The sequence below is a fragment of the Apteryx mantelli genome, chromosome 14, assembly GCF_036417845.1.
Source record: "Apteryx mantelli isolate bAptMan1 chromosome 14, bAptMan1.hap1, whole genome shotgun sequence".
Taxonomy (NCBI): Eukaryota; Metazoa; Chordata; class Aves; order Apterygiformes; family Apterygidae; genus Apteryx; species Apteryx mantelli.
In genome coordinates, this window is record NC_089991.1 from 501,755 (window position 1) to 517,957 (window position 16,203).

General features: G+C 39.1%; 1 long non-coding RNA gene across 2 annotated transcripts; it reads right to left on the reverse strand.

The window, feature by feature from the left end:
- Window positions 1-1,450: 1,450 nt before the first annotated feature.
- On the reverse strand, window positions 1,451-11,796 carry LOC106487197 (uncharacterized). 2 transcript variants are annotated; one of them, XR_001293021.2, is made up of 3 exons: window positions 11,693-11,796; window positions 9,223-9,495; window positions 1,451-1,494 (listed from the first exon to the last, which is right to left on the reverse strand). It is a non-coding gene; the product is annotated as an uncharacterized lncRNA (long non-coding RNA). The 2 variants fall into 2 exon arrangements; XR_001293022.2 differs by lacking the exon at window positions 1,451-1,494 and adding an exon at window positions 5,780-6,086.
- Window positions 11,797-16,203: the final 4,407 nt, after the last annotated feature.

Sequence of the window (16,203 nt, forward strand, 5' to 3'; positions counted from 1 at the left end):
CCAGGTTAATGACAGATCTTCAAAGCATCTGAGGGAAAGAGAAAGCAAGTTGTGCATCCATGGTATCACTTGCTTCTAGCTTATTCATGCAATAGCAATACAATCCAGAACCCCATCCTTGCTTTGCACTTTCTTTTACTTTGTGCCAATGTGTGTTCATGACAAAGCCAGGATTATGCCCTGACTTCACTGATTGTCCATTTTAACTGAAGTAAAAAGAAAAAGTCAATGGGAAACACAGGGCCGGTTAAAAAAAAAAAAAAGAACCCCACAGAACAAAAGCTTAACCAACTACTTACCTTCTGTTGTTTTAAAGACAAAGTTCTGGTTTAAAAGGTAATTAGCTGTTTGAACAAGTACTTTATCATGGTGAAGGGCATTACAATTTTTATTGGTGTTTCCAACTACTCTTCCAACTAACCTGAAAAATGAGCAAAAGAGAAACCCCAGTGTTAAGACAGTACCATGGTTAATATACTTTCTAAGAAAAAGAAAAGCTCTCTAATACTCCAACTTCCAGCAGCCAGTAGAGAAGGAAAATGTTGTTATGGCAAAGCTGGTGGCAATATTTTCTCACTTATTTTCTCACCTCTGACATTTGGAAATCCATTCTGACTTTGCTTTTGCAGATTGCATTTTCTACTTCCAGCATACCCGTGACAAGGGAAATTTTTGGAATAGGCTGAACTGGTGAGTTAAAGTCCAACATCTGATGAAGTCCAGCATTTTACAGACATGCTGGGTAACACCTCTGAAAACCACGCTACTCCCTCCTGATCTTGGCCACATGCCAGTTGAGCAGAGGAGTCCCAGGGGACCAGTCATGGAAGTGGAGCACACTGTCAGGGGGAACTTGGAGCAGAAGCCTGAGGACTCTGAACAGCTGGCTGTATGCCTTACTGGATCCCAAAGCCCCCAAACCTTTAATTCTGCTGCAAATCAAGCATGACTCTCATAACAACGCTTCCCCGGGGAGCCAGGGAGAACCCAAACCAAAAAACACCATTCAAAACATGATTTTACTTTTCTTGAAGATCTGAATGCAAAGTATTATTCTGGACTCTTAATGAACCTGAACCAGAACTGCATTCCCTCCTAGCCCTTCCTCCCTACCCATAGTGTAAATACAAATACACAAAATCATGTATACTGAATGCTGGTGCAGACTAAAAGCTTATGGCCCATGCATTAGCAGGGGCACAATTTGCACACTGAGGTCTAGAGAAACATCATGTCCCACTCTCCCTCATCCTCATCATCTCCCCTTCACACAAAACACATATGACAAGCCTTACTCATGCATCATGATGCTGCTCTGCAGATCCAAGCCATGACCTTTCAGCCTTGGAACATTTTGCGCCTGTCTGATGAAAGCTCTAATTACACGGTTTCTGCTGGGATGCCATCTTCAAGTCAATCATCCTTGATTTCCGTTTTTCTCTGGTGTATTATCACAGCTAGCAGTGCCTACTGGGTCCCATAAGACCATGAATCCTGCAAGAAATCCCATTAGTTTATATGTCTGTGTGTGAACCTGGGAGAATGAGGAGGACTGTCCCTCTGGACCATGAATATCTGGTCTCACCATACCTTTCCCTTATCCTTGTGCAAAAGATTCCAGTGTTCAAAATTTCAGAATAAGTGGAATTAGACAACAGTCCCACCATGGACTCACTTACATTGCAGCAATCGATCTTTCAGGATCTGAAAAACTATTAATAAAAAAAATATTCAAAGTTGTTCTCGCTGTTACTCCTCACTGTGACTCAACATGCATAATGAATGGTTGCCCAACTACTTATGTTCCTCATTCAAAGACAGTTAATCCAAACATTCCACAGAAAAATCTTTCAGCCATCTGTGAATGGCTTTGACACATACAACATGAACTGCTGACAGTTATCCATCAGAGGACGAAGAGTTGCAGTCTTTTCCTGGTCCTCCTAGCGAGACCTCAGAAAGTATATCTACACAGTGGATTCTGCCTTCCTACCCAAGGGCAAGAGAGATGACCTAGATGACCTTTTACTGTCCCTTTCAACCTTATGATTTCTGTTTTAGATGGTATCAGGCTTCCTTCCCAGTAGGAGTTACTCTCCTCTGTGACAGTGCACCTTTTCAGCAGATGATTTGAGCTTCAAGAGATTTGCTCCTCTAGAACAGCTGCAAAAGTCTGACTGCAGTCCAGCTCAGACATTGTTCCTTCCTTTAAAGTGACATGCCCCATTCCACTACTGCCAGCTTAGACCAAGAGAACATTTCAAGCCATACTTGCCTGGCAACAAGAAAAGGGAAAAGAACAAGTAATAGACTAATCATTTCCTTCTAACTTTAAAAGTTGTTTTCTCTGAAATTTAGCTTTTCATATCCCTCTCACAACAGATGCACACATCGTTACTTCTATTCTGATATGCAGTTATTTTTAAAAGAGCAGGGAGATGTAATTGCTCCTCTTCTTAAGGTCACAGATTCAATTAGCTTCTGGTATTGAATCCATACACTTGGAAGCCATATCCACATCCCCAAATATCTATTTGGCTGGACATAAAGAATAAACGCCAGTTTAGTTCATGTGAAAATGGCTCTGCTAGCACTTTCCACCTCTCTGTTAACAAAGCTGCCGAAGGTAAAACTCACATCTGTAGACAGACAGCCCAAATCACTTTACCATTTAGATCTCATCTACACTCATTTAAGCAGCAGAATAAAACTGACAGCAGCACTGTTAGCCAGCCCTCTGCATAGGGATTTATTTCTCTCTGAAGCAGGACAGCAGCTCAGGTATGTTTTTTCAAAACAATAAAATAAAAATAAAAATAAACAGAGCTCTCCCTCATATTGGCACAGAGACACACCTGATTCACAAGATTTGTCCATGGCTCACACGGTCAAGAAAATTTTCTATCCAGGCACAGTACATCTATGGTCATTTTTTCCTCAATAAAGCATAATGGAGGATATCATCTACTTATCCGTACAAGAATCAGTAAGATGGAGCTGTACAATTTCATGAAAGGACTGGCTTGTAAAAGGATGTGGATGTGCTACAGCCAAACTACATTCCTTGCTTGTAGATTGTTAATTTGGAAGAATTACACCAGTTCTGAGAAAATAACTGGTGAAAGAACAAAACTCCAGGTGTGGAGTACTGCTACCAAAATTCCTTCTACCAAACAGATCCAGCTTAAAAAAAAAAAAAAAAAAAAAAAAAAAAAAGTGTGTGGGGGAAGGGGGACATTTACTCAATTTACACTCCCATGACCTTTGGCACAGCACTTGATAATGGCATCCACACAGGCTCCTGATATGCACTGCTACATGGCTTGTTCTGAAAACACCTTGGACATCCTTTTCATAATGTAATTCAAAGTATCCAGCAGCACAAGTTAAAAGAGAGTTTTTGAACATACCAATCCCTGCCAGATTTCTTTAGGGTCTGAGTTCCCCTCTGCAAAACATGCTGAATAATAGCTTTTCATACCTGTGATAGTGAAGTGTTAGGAATCTTCAGCTAGGGGTCACTAGAATTTAAGACAGAACAGGATTTCAGAATCTGAAGTTCTTCCAGAGGACATGATCTACACAGAAAACTACTAGACAAAAACTATATCAATGGGAAGTTTAACTGAAGCTCCATATTCCTCCTACAATATTGCTCTTGGTAAAGGGATTCAAAAATAATAAGTGTGGCACTTTGCATGAATCCACTGATAACCAATTCAGTTTCTTGTCAAAACAAGCACTTACTTTTCTACAACATACAGCCAAAGCACTAGGCTCTCTGCTTTATATATTCTGCTCTTGCTAACATGCCATCAGGGTAGAGAGCAGGCTGTATTTGCTTTGAAAAGATCAACCCAATCCCAAATGCATATGAATACATCCAGAACTGAAGGATGAAAAAAGTTCCATGGATGACCTGTTTATGTTACAATAAATTAGTTCATATTACAGGTTATTTTATAGGGATAAAGTGTGCATCATCTGCTGCATGTGTTACTTCACTTGCTGAATTTTTAAAGAAATGACTACATAACACTTGGTCCTAGCTGACTACCTAAGATACTTAATTCAGCAGAAATTGTGGCCAGTCAATCACAGAGAGAATCAAAGCAAATCTCTAACTACCAGTAGTCCCCTTACAAAGAAAGGGGAGATAGTCTCTCTCCCTCCACACCATGCATACTGTCCCTGTGCATTTCAGTTGCAGAAACTTATGAAGTACACGCATTTTCCTCCTTCTCTGTTATGGCATTCTTATAGGAAAAATTACTCTGCTATCTATCAAATCATTAATTGTCACACTTTTCAGGAATGCATCATTGACAGACAGCAGGTTATGCCAGTTTTCATCAGTTGACACTTCCACATGCCTCTGCCCCTCACTGTTCTTTCTGATTTCTATTGCAGAAAATAAAATAAACATGTCAAGTTAGGGAGAGCAGTTCTTTCATAGAATACCTACATGTTGGTAAGCTAGGGAGAAGTCAACAATGTAAGAAAGGCTCATAAAACAGGACTGGAAAAGGAACGGTTAAAAAGGCGAGTCTGCTACAGAGCCAGAAGGAAATATGATGAACATGAGAGTGTTTGTCAAGAATTAATAAAAGGTACAGGACTGCTACTCCTTAGCAACAAACAATGAGGTTACTAGAATTCAAGGACAGAATAGAGAACTTGGGACATATCTAAACATGCAATGGAAATGCTGTTCAGAGATCCATGCAGCTCCTAGACCCCATACTAGCTCTACAGAACTGCGTCATTCAGCTGCTCTGTATTGGATCGCACTTGAGCTGATAAGCAATGTGAATAACGTTAATTAGCCTGGGTACAGCAACACATCAAAGTAACCATCCTGCTTTCAGGAATGAGTTAGTTCAACATGGTGACATGCACTCTGCTCCATGTAAGCACCACCTGGAGTTCACCCTTGCTAAGGCACCTCTGTACAGCACTCTGGACCAAGATGCAGACACGCTCTTAATCCTTTTCATACAGATCACAGTACCCATCCAGCATGCTAAGACTGTGGTAAACTGAGAGGATTTTTAATATGAGAAGCATTATGTAATAATGACAACAGAAAAGCTGTAAAGCATTATCAATAGGTATTGCTAACACCAGAGAGAAAGAGTCAATGGTTGTGCTTTATCAGTATAAATCTGTAATTGCTTTATTAGTTTTTACTATAATGTTATACTGCAGTACCATCTGGCTACTCGTGTTGAAAAAGGATGTATTCAGAACCAAAACAAGCGCACAGCAGGCTACTACAGTGATTAAGGGAAAAGGAAGTTCATTTTTGGAGAATTCATTTTTTTTAAAGAGTTTGCCTCTTGTACCTTGTAAAAATGAAGCCGGACAGGAGATATGACTGCACTCCATAAATACATGAGGTGGAAAAACAGCTATTTCAGACAACATTGCATAAGCACGGAACAGGAAAAAATGGCCACGAATAAGTTCAGGCTAGAAATTTCAAGAATGATTTCTAACAGAAGACTGAAATTCTGGAACACCATTCCAAAATAAGGCACAAGATGACAATCTAAGCAGTTTTAAAATAGAACTTGCTACATCTACAGACAGGATTATGCAATGTGGTTTCTGTGACAGCAGGGAACAGGCTCTGCAGTTGGAGGAGGTCCCTTTCAATCACACCTTCTATAACACTAGAACACCGAATCAATTCTCTTAATGGAAAAACAAACACAGACAGACCATCATTAGTGTGTGAAACAGGTCATATATATTTTCTTGCACAGATAAAAGGGAACAGACTAGGATGCCAGTATCTGAAATTTCCTATTACCAACATTTGTAAGGTTTCTTAAAAAACAAAACAAAACCCCACATTTATTAAAACAGTGTCCACATCATTTGGGATTGCAAATAACCTTGGACAACTAAAACTAAGATTTTTATTAACTAAAAATCTAAAAACTAAGATTATTTTACATACAAACCATTTCAAGGTGCTGAGTGCATTCTTTCTGTGTACCCATGACCATATGTCATCCTCATTTATATTTTGTGATCCTGTCTGTGATGACTCAGACAGAAATAACTTCATCCAATGCTACCTGTTCCAAAAACAAAAAGGGAGCAGGAAGAAAAGCCAGTTGTGATTTTACTGGTGGATTATTTTTTTTTGTTTGATATGAAGCAAAAGCAAATCAGACTCTTAGATGATAAGTCTTTCCTTCCCTATTAATAATGTCTTCCCTTTTTAATTTTGATTAAATAAAATTAAACCACATCAAATACATTCCAAAGATGTCTGGCAAAGCTTTTCTAGGGTTCCTGAAGCTCTACGCCAGAGGGATGTTCTGATTCTCAGTGTGAGCCATTACACATCTGAGTTACCAGCTCAAAGATTTGTGAGATTAGATGAACAGATCTATTAACAGGAGGAAGCAAGTAAGTTTAATAACTGTACCAGTTCTTCCTTGCTCTCTAACCAAACATGTTGAGCAGCTCTGAACTGACTGCAGGTGAAAGTGGCATCCTTCCAGGACTTCTCATTAGCTCTTAGGAATTAATAACAGTATCTGTTCTAGTAATGCCAACCTGCTTTTCTGAACATTTTTCACTCAAAAAAACCAACAAAAACCCCCCAGAAAACACCACACATACATGCACACACTGACCAAGAAAAACACAGCAGTGATCACATGCATTTACCCATTATAAAAATGACATTCTTTATTTTCAAAGCTACCCACAGTTTTTTCCATGGAGAAAAATTCACAGAATAGAGGGCTGAAGAGTGGACATGTTCTAGTCCTACTTCTCCTGTATCTTCACAGAATAAGTGGGATGCATTGAAAGCTTATGCTTTTTGCTGACCCTCACACGGAAAGAAGCAATATACAACATATTCAATTATGAAAACCTCATGAGCCATCTTCACAAATGTAAAAGGCCAACCTTACTGTCTCCCAAGCTCAATTACTCATAATAATACACCTTGCTTAACAGAATCCCATTGAAAAGTTCATCACAGCTCCTAAACCCAATAGCATTACTTTGCTGCATGTGAACATCACAGTCAGAGGTGAAAAGACACAAAACCAACATTTATCAACATCTTCGTGCCCAATTACATTTGTGAATGCAAACTGCATGCCTGCAGCACCAATTACCATAGTAGTCATATCCTAATGTCAGTAGCATTAGTCTCTTCTTTGTAATGAAATAAGTTTCAGAAAAAGTTCAGTTAATTGCATCATTAAGGTAAAGAAACGCAAGGGAAAAATCAGACAGCTTGAAGAGCATGATATAATTAACTTTTAGTATGTTGTTCATTTTTCTTGGACCTCTCTGGGCTTTGTAACACTGATGTAACTCTATAATCCTAGCTACCTCTGTTTCTACCATACACAAGCACAGGGAAAAGCACACTGCTCAAAGCAAAACTTTAGAAACAGTGATCCAAAACATAGGTGTTCTTCCAGACGGCTTCTGGAATATAGCAATGTGGTCTACAGTAATTATGCATATGCCATTCAGCACAACATTCCACTTCTTCAGCTCTGAATCCATTATATTTACTTTAAATTACTGCTTGCTTTGTGAGCTACTACCTTTTACAGAGAAACCCTGGGACAGAGAGCAGGGACAGAAAACGATGAGGAAACTGAAAAGCGAAGAGAATTCAGCATGTTTCATTACAAAAGGGTTAACAGAATTAGACCACAAAAGTCTAAGATTACTTTGTCTGTGTGCTAGAACCCCTCTCATTCTCTGCCTGTTTTTGCTTTTGAAATCACAGATTAGTATAGGGATTGTTCCTTCACATTTGGAAAGCACACACCCGGTGCTCATTGCAATAGCACCTGGATCTTGGGATGAAAGCGAAAACATACAAATAATTTAATACCTTTATCTTATTGGGAAAATAATCACAGAAAAAGCATAGGGATGTGTTTTTTGATGAGGCAGTCACTCAACTCTATATCCAAAAGCAAGAATCTGCAAGTCGGGAAAAGCGTGCTTCAGTAACTCCAATATTCATGATAAAGAACAGCAGCAAATCTGGCTATAAAACATAGCATGTGCATGATACCTGTGGAGTGGTGACCCTTCTCTTCCCATTCCCCGAGGACTAGAGGTTAGAGGTGACCACCTTTTAGAAAAGTGAAGTGCATCAAATGGGAGGGAACATCCAGGACAAAAAACTGAAATCATACCATCTGTATATAGGCTACCAGATGGAAACCTAGCAGTTTTTGTATAGAAGCTAAGAATGAATCAGCACCATAGGATGGGACTCATGCCCTGTTGTCCTACCTCCTCCATGAATTATGGGATAACAGCAATATCTCATGACATCAAGGTAGGCTCTTTCATAAAGAGGTCACTTTTCAGACTCCCTGACAATTGTCCTCATTTAGACTAGGACAAATGGGAAACAAAAAACATCAGTGAAAGGTATAGATGAATAATCCAGTCCAGATGAGCCACTGCAGTTGGCTCCAGGGAAAAAAATGAGACCATCTCTGTTGCAGAGTAAGGCCATAAAGGAAGTCTGAACTGGCAAATTTTTATCCACAGCTGGAGTGGGCTTCCAGCATATATACAGTCAAATACTAAAGTTCAGCGATTTGCAGTCCCCTGAGTAATTTACTTATGTGCCCATACCAAAGTATGCTTGCATTCTAGCCTTTCAGTTAGTAATTTCCTGACCCTGGAACTAAGCAAGCTAATTTTTCTGTTGTCTGGTTTTGACTGATCATGCATATTAGTTCATCATAAAATGTGGTCTAATACTGACTGTTTTGTAGTAACCTATCTTAGTACTTACTCCTTTGGCAGCCAAAAACACTGAAGGGTAGCAAACACTTGGCTTTTTCATCATGGAGCTGAGCCAACCTGTTACAAGGCTGGTTATCACTGCAGCCTTGCCACATATTCTTACATTCATATCCATATTGCCCAGGAATGTAGTCTACAGATGCATACACCTCACAGCTAAGAACCAAGTACAAAAGAAAGGGTCAAGAACAGAGGATGAGCAACCAGGTGCTTTTGGATTTCAGTTAAATAGTCTTAAAATAAAACAAATCAATTTTCTAACACCATGCACATACAGGCAAACTCTTGCATAATCCCTAAGTTCTACATTACCGGACTGAAATGATTTTACAGGTCTGGGGGGGGGGGAGCAGCACACATGATCTTTCTGTACAAGCCAAAATGCAGTTATAACATGTTTACCAGATATAGCCTTGTAAATCTGAGCTCCCAACTTCATGTTGCACGTAAGCACTCGGGTGGATATCGTCTTTTCTTGAGAGGAACTCAAAGCTACTTCATTTCTAAGGGAAGGAAGGATTGAGGGCACACCGTCAGGATACAGCTAATCAGGAAGAGCTCAGAGCTACTTCTGTCCATGAGGCCACATGAAGGAGGGTCTCCGAGGACCTAGTAGGCAAGGCAGGGAGGCTTGGAGGGCAGGACAAATCTCCTGCACACAGAGGGCTCAGCAGCCTAGGGGAAAGGCAGAGAGAGATCCGTTACCGTCAGCACAGGAGCTTGGAACACCCAAGTTTAATTAACATCACAAACTAAAAAAATAGTATTTCCATTTGGCTTATGTACCCAGTGCATTCAGGACCATTTTGTGTAAGAGAGAAAAATACTATGTCTTAGCTGAAGTCTAGTTCCCATCCACCTACATCTTGACACAAATCATAAGGAGAAAGGTAACCAGTAAGCAAGAAAGCTTCAGGCACCTTCCACACTGCACAGTATTATTTTTTAGATCCTTATTTATTTGCAAATTGTTTTGCAGTCTGAATATCAAAAGCTTTAACAGCAGGATTGATCTAGAGTCCTTTCAGATTGAAAATGTATGTAGTGCTTTTCCAGCAGAATGCCCATGAGAAGTATTTTACTCAAGCCAACTAGCTATTTCTGTAGTGATTGCAGCATTTCATACAACTGTTTTATTTATTCCAGTAGTTTCTACTTTGAGCGGCAAACCATCTAACACAAAGCAGTACAGCAAACAAAACAGCAGCTCAATTTCAGTTAGTGGGTGAATAGGATAAAATGGCAAAAAACATCTTTCAAAACTAATTCAGAATGCATTAAAAGCTGCTTATCAGTCCATTTTTCCAAACCTGTTCTTGCACAGCAATCCATAATCAAAAGAGGCACTGAGAAGGGAGGAAGAGAGATACTCTGCTGCTGTAATTGACACAGCTCTTCTGACCTCGATGAGCTAAACCAATTTATGCCAATTTATCTAGCCCATAGTTTGCTATCTCTGGAATCTGCCCAAATATTCCTCAGGCAAAATGCATATTCAAGCAGGCAGACAGTATAGAATTAGGCATCATATAAGAACCTGCCTGGATCCAGCCAGAACTGCTGCTCATTTTATTAGTATCTGCTCGTCCCTCACAGACCTACTGCTGGCATGTGGGACAAGCAGTTGCCAGAAGTCCCCCATTTTGCTTGAGCTGAACACATCCACTCTGATATCTCTTAATATACAAAAGTCTGTTCAAATAAATTAGTGTAGGTAAATATTACTAAAGCAAATAATCCATCCCCCTCACCATCATTGTTGTACAATCAGAAAAGCACAGAGAGTTTCCTTTAAATCAGTCTCTTGTGGAACAGGGAGGTATTGCAGTATAAATATCCTCTTTCTTCTTTTCAAAACAGCTTGTATTAAAAAAAAAAAAAGCTATGGAATTATAACTACCCAAAACAACAACAATAAAAAAAAATCCACAAATGCTCTCATACTACATTCTATAATAAACATAATAGCAACAATCTGAGGTCAAGCCTTTATATGAATCAATCTAAAAGAAAAAGAAACATTCATACTGAATCCTGTTCATCTACATTCAAATCGGAAATGCTACTCTACTATTGTATTAACTCATAAGTCGACATTGGACGCTTTCATGAGTACAGTTTAAATTTGTGCCGCTATCTATATGCCAATTTCTTCTGTAATCAAATATAACAAATTCTTACAGAAAACACACCTTTAATACACAGTTTATATCACCCTTTTCATTAGGATAATTAACATTATTTGCTTTCTTGTGGTAAATCAATGTAAGAAATGAAATACAAAACAAATAAGATGACAAGACCTCCACAATGACTGCAGATAATCCTGAAAATTCATACAGAACTTCAAGAAAGAAGATACATAAAAGCAAGCAGAAGTCTTAAAATGTGGATGTAGAAATTCTGCTTTTGTCCACACAAGCGCTTTAAAATGTGCATCCATTTAAGTCATGAGACAGATAAAATACACAAAAAAGCTAAACAAAACCATCAGCTGGAGCTTCAGCTAGTTCCGAATTGTACCTGAATTTGTAACTTTTATCAGAACAAAGCTGCATCATCATGGAGGCAACAGTTTTTGAAACAGAGAGGCTTGAACTCACTAAGCAATCCATCATAATATTTGTCTGTATTATGGCTTTCCCTCAGCGGTCAGAGAACATTACAGTTCAGTGAACAAACATGCATTCCCAGAATAACTAGTATTTGCATAGAATATATTATCTCTGTAACCTGTTTAAATCACACAATCACAAATCATGGCAGCATGGCCTCCTGAATAAATTTTCTATGATAAGAACTAGTATGGTTTCCTTCATACTAAAAACACAGCAAGTCTACCACTGAGATGAGACAAAGGTATTTCCAATACCTTGCAAACAGGCCTGCAGAACATTTTAGAAGACACCGTACAGACACAGTAGCCGTTTTGCCAAAGAGGCAGCATTCTCTGGTACAGGGGAAATGAACTGCCAGTATCCATGATCATGTTATTCTCTGTGAAGAAATGAAAGAGATGAAGTTAATCCTTTCACACAAACGTACTTTTGACACACAAATTAATGCCAAAACTGAAGCTGTCCTAATGTTACTACTGTATTCTTCACTTGGAGTGACAAGAAACAACACTGTGTGCTTTTTTTTGGAGAGCTAAAATTAAAATACCTCTTTTTCTTACTGTATTTTTGTAAATCTGTGGAAAGGGACATAGCTCTAAATGACACCAATGGAGCTACACTCTTACAGGTGCAGAGGACCTGTCTGAGTATTACTATTCTCCATGAATTTGGGGTACCCTGTCCCAAAACCCTTCCTTCCAAACACCCTTCTGAATCTTGCATTCAGTTTCTTACAGAGCCAACTCTACTTATCCTCAAAAGGTAATTTTGCAATGCTCCTGGATGATGCTTTGATACCACCACATCTTCCAGTTCTCTCTCCAGTCATGGATGACCCAAAAGTAAAATACAAGTTACGGGATATGGAATAACTTGCATCCCTGAACTGTTCCCATGTGAGAGCTCCCACTGTGACAGAAGAGCACCAAGCTCTTCAACATTAATCCTCTTAGCAGCCTAGGGAGGCTTTCTATTCACCTAAAGCTAGATCTGTTTTCAAGGGTGAAATTCAGTCCCTGAAAAGGACAAATACAAATATCACTCACATCCTCAATATACGTTGTGAATAGACTCAAATAGTCTGTGCTCTTATGTTGACTTTCTGCTTAGCGGTGAACTTGCATGAGTATAGGAAAAGCTGTCAGAATCAAGTTTTGCAATCAATAGCAAGAATCAAATTCCTCAGTTTCCTTAAAGAAAAGGCAGTGTTTCTTTTCATTACTATTCTTAAATAAAATACCAATGCCAGAACATTCAGCTACAGACCACATTAATCGTAATGTCTTTTTTTCATTACAAAGCCCATATACACAAAAAAAATTCTCATTCCAGACCTCTGTAGAAAGGCAGGCAAGTACTGCAATAGTTCTCTAGAGGAAAATGAGGGCAAAACAAATCAGGTAATTTGCCCCAAATCTCATTCAATAAGCTGAAATTATGTATTTCTCAGCTCCAAACTCAACCCTTTAGCTCACAAATGTATTACCTAGGAGCTCAGACAATCTTCAAAAATAACTAAAACAACTTCTACCACTTTCAGAAGAAATGATTTCTCCACACACAACAACATGAACCCATTCAGGTCCCACTGGGCATGATCCCTCATCAATCATTATCACAGCAATTTACAGATCTGCTCACTGTACCTACTGCATTCTGATTCTGAAACAAAGTTCTTACTTAAAAAAATGAAGAGAAATGTCATGAAATAATTTCATTTTTTCTTATTTCTGGAAATGTCAGTGCTTCTTTGCCCAGGATGACAGACTGCTGGAACTTTGGCACTATTCATATTTTATATTCCAAACCAGTCCATCTGCAATCCAGAATCTCACATCAAGGACCAGATCCTAAGCAGCATAAACTGGTACAGCTCTACCAGTCTTAACAGATGTTCTTTACACTCATTTACATCTGGGGTCTGGTCTTCAAAACATTTACTAGGTAATTATAGCTATACCATCTGAGTTCTTTATCTGCTGACTTTCCATTTGACTAAACTCATATGTTTTCTGTCTGTCTGCTATTCAATCCAATCCAGAAAAGTTCACTTGGAATCAAAAAACAGCCAATTTTGTCAGCATCAAGGCAGCACAAAATAGGTTGGAATATAATAATATTTTTTTCCAAATTATTAGTATTATAAGGCTATATTTGACAAAACTGCAGGGCAGACAGTGGAAAATAAATATGTGAAACTTTAAAAAAAATTCTTCATTCATAGTTCTATTGCCCTCCCACACCAGCTCCATGAAATACCATTTCATCTGGGCTCCCAATCCACAGATCTGCACTTCTGTAGCTTCTACACATTTCTTGTGCTTTCAGCCACCGAGCAGGAGACTCCGAGCTAATAAAATAACAACTAACCAGAGAAATGTGGGCCCCATTAACTTTTCATGGCTAGTCAGAACAAAAGCCAGGCAAACTAATGCAAAACCCCGTTTATTGTAATCAAATCAAAAGAACACTAGACAAGCAGTGACAAAATGGGGAAAGAAAAAACTAATTGTGAAGAGCTAATATGAGCAAAAAGTCATATCAAAATCAAGCACAGACAGTTATTTTCAAGCAGATTTGGAGAGCATTAGAAAAACTGTTGCTCTATACACATATATACAGCAAGCATCTGTGTTTCTGGAGACATAACTCTTCTATAGGCTGAGGAAGCACTGTGAGCACTGTAGAGATAAAAAACACTGCAAGTGCCTGTATAGTGATTATGATTTGTTATTAGCGCATAGGCAACACACACAGAGAAACAATCCCTTTCAATTAACTTAAGAATGAGACAGAAGCACAGTGTCATTCAACACAAGGATATCAGGCACAGTGCAAATTTAGGGAGAGAATGGGGTTAGCACTCCTGCATCTGAGCGAGGAAAAAGGATGGTACTCATCATGACAGACCTTCCTCCCAAGAGGGACAAGCTAGTTCTCCTTCAGGGAAGCTAGTCCAAACAGAGGATGAAGCAGGAATGCCAATGAACACAGGTTTCTATGGCTCTCTCCTCCCCAAATGGCAGTATGAGATAAAGGTACATTTCTCACCTTAAAGAAGCATTGCAGTGTTAAAATAAACCACAATAGGAAGAACCAAAGTTTTGGATGACTGGTGTGACGTTGCGCTTTGCCAACAATGAACAATACTACAAAAAAGAACTGCATTCACACTCAGTTACCCTGGGGTATATCAATGGCTTGACCTCACCTCATTTTATACAGGCCCAAAATTGTCATCCTCCCTTCTCACCAGTTGTACTCCTTTTGCAAAAGGATCTGTATTATTCCAGCTAGAAATCCTTGTGCACTTCTCTTTCAGTGCCAAGCAGGCTTCTTGAGCTGCATTCATTTGCATGTACTAATGGAGTACTTCCCAGGGAGAAAGTATCTTTGCTCTGTGCTCTTGCTGCTGTTCAGCAGCTTGGGGCAGGAAGGACAGAAAGACAGAGAAGGAAAAAAAAAAAAAAATCAAATGATGTTGGCTGATTGATATCAAATACATGCACCACCCATTCTTTTTGGCAGTGAGAACCTCAAGAAGTAGAGCACAGAAACATGTTTGCTGGCACTGACCCTTTCACCATCAAGCAACAGTCACGCAGACTCTCTCACACCCAGATTTCTCCTACTATTCACAAGCTAATGGAAAAAACTAATGGAAGAAAGCAAAAAAAGCAACTCATCTGGATTCTAATGAAATAGGTACTGCAGTCCTCTCTCCAGTCCTATTGCAAAAGAACTTGAAACTTGCAGAAGAATGCTGCTGAAATTGCTTTTCAGGACACATCTGTGCAACAGTATTGTCTGAGTTCTATCATCTCCTACTTTACACTAACTGAACACACAAAGCAAGCACAAGGATTTAAGTCTCCAAAAGCAGATCAGCTCTGTGGCTACTGGACACAGATTAGTTTTTCATTAAAGGAATTTATTTCACTTAACAAGAGTTTTGCCAGCAGCAGCTTTTGAAGTATTCACTACATGGCAGCAGTCTGCACAGACATACAATAAAACAGCATTCAAGCATGCTTTTCTGTTTGTCTGCAAGATTCAAGATGGCAACTGTAAAGGTTTCAGTTTTCCAAAAAATTTAACAATGTCCTTTATTATTCTCAAATCTCCTCTATTATTCTCAACCTGTTGTCAACAGCTTCCCATTTGTAGATTATTGGAATACTGCACTGAAGAGAAATATTGAGATTTAAACCAGGGGCTACTGACTATCCTTCACTAAATAGATTCTCTCTATAGTGCAGTCTCTATGCTATGCCAATAACTGCAATTTAAAACTAACTAGATCAGGTATCAGGACTTTTGCAAGATCAGCTGCAAAATCCACTCAAAGAACAAGGTGTATCAACCTCTGTCAGCACCAGTACTGTTGTACCTACTTTCCTTTCAGCTCAGTTATCTCTACCTGTTATTGCACTCACAGCTACGAATGCACTGCAGACATCATAAGAACCACATACGAAGTGGAGTGGGAAGGGGAGAAATCAGAAACACACTACCATGGTTTATGAAAGCTGATTTTTCCTCCAGTCCTCCTCACTCTGTGTCTATCCTTAAAAAAACCTGTTCTTTGTTCTGTGCAAAAAAAAAATTCTCCCTAGCCCTTTCATACTGCCCTGGCTAGTACTCCAAATACAAAGGGATTTTCCTTGACTTCAGTCTTCTTTACACATTAGGTTATACTCCAGGCCTTCCATTCCAACTCTGCACAGGCCATCTATGCTCACATTTGGGTTAATATGAGTCATAT